Source organism: Perkinsus marinus, assembly GCF_000006405.1.
Source record: "Perkinsus marinus ATCC 50983 genomic scaffold scf_1104296955876, whole genome shotgun sequence".
NCBI classification, from domain to species: Eukaryota; Perkinsozoa; order Perkinsida; family Perkinsidae; genus Perkinsus; species Perkinsus marinus.
The window spans coordinates 1-942 of NW_003207676.1; the positions used below are offsets into that span (position 1 = coordinate 1).

General features: G+C 48.0%; 5 non-coding genes across 5 annotated transcripts; all 5 read left to right on the plus strand.

The window, feature by feature from the left end:
* The first annotated feature begins 91 nt into the window (after positions 1-91).
* Positions 92-163, plus strand: Pmar_PMAR004430. The gene has a single exon. It is a non-coding gene; the product is annotated as a tRNA-His (tRNA).
* Positions 164-248: 85 nt separating this feature from the next.
* Pmar_PMAR004431 lies at positions 249-320 on the plus strand. Its single transcript has one exon. It is a non-coding gene; the product is annotated as a tRNA-His (tRNA).
* An 85-nt stretch (positions 321-405) lies between these two features.
* On the plus strand, positions 406-477 carry Pmar_PMAR004432. Its single transcript has one exon. It is a non-coding gene; the product is annotated as a tRNA-His (tRNA).
* An 85-nt stretch (positions 478-562) lies between these two features.
* Positions 563-634, plus strand: Pmar_PMAR004433. The gene has a single exon. It is a non-coding gene; the product is annotated as a tRNA-Tyr (tRNA).
* An 85-nt stretch (positions 635-719) lies between these two features.
* Positions 720-791, plus strand: Pmar_PMAR004434. The gene has a single exon. It is a non-coding gene; the product is annotated as a tRNA-His (tRNA).
* The last annotated feature ends 151 nt before the right edge of the window (positions 792-942 follow it).

Here is a 942-nt window from a genome sequence, read left to right on the forward strand (position 1 = left end):
GAGACTTTGATATGCATCGAGTTGTACGCTTCTCGAAGGGGTTTAGTGATAGGTGATCCACGTCGACCGACAGCGGCTCATATTTCTTTGAGTCGCTATCGTCTAGTGGTTAGGACGTCACGTTGTGGCCGTGACATCCCCGGTTCAAATCCGGGTGGTGACTTTGATATGTATCAAATCGTACGCTTCTTGAAGAGGCTTAGTGATAGGTGATCCACGTCGACCGACAACGGCTCATGCTTGTTTGAGTCGCTATCGTCTAGTGGTTAGGACGTCACGTTGTGGCCGTGACAACCCCGGTTCAAATCCGGTTAGTGACTTTGACATGTATCAAATTGTACGCTTCTTAAAGAGGTTTAGTTATAGGTGATCCACGTCGACGGACAGCAGCTCATATTTCTTTGAGTCGCTATCGTCTAGTGGTTAAGACGTCACATTGTGGCCGTGACAACCCCGGTTCGAATCCGGGTAATGACTTTGATATGTATCAAATCGTACGCTTCTTGAAGAGGTTTAGTGATAGGTGATCTACGTCGACCGACAACGGCTCATGCTTCTTTGAGTCGCTATCGTCTAGTGGTTAGGACCTCACGTTGTAGCCGTGACAACCCCGGTTCAAATTTGGGTAGAGACTTTGATATGCATCGAGTTGTACGCTTCTCGAAGGGGTTTAGTGATAGGTGATCCACGTCGACCGACAGCGGCTCATATTTCTTTGAGTCGCTATCGTCTAGTGGTTAGGACGTCACGTTGTGGCCGTGACAACCCCGGTTCAAATCCGGTTAGTGACTTTGACATGTATCAAATTGTACGCTTCTTAAAGAGGTTTAGTTATAGGTGATCCACGTCGACGGACAGCAGCTCATATTTCTTTGAGTCGCTATCGTCTAGTGGTTAAGACGTCACATTGTGGCCGTGACAACCCCGGTTCAAATCCGGGTA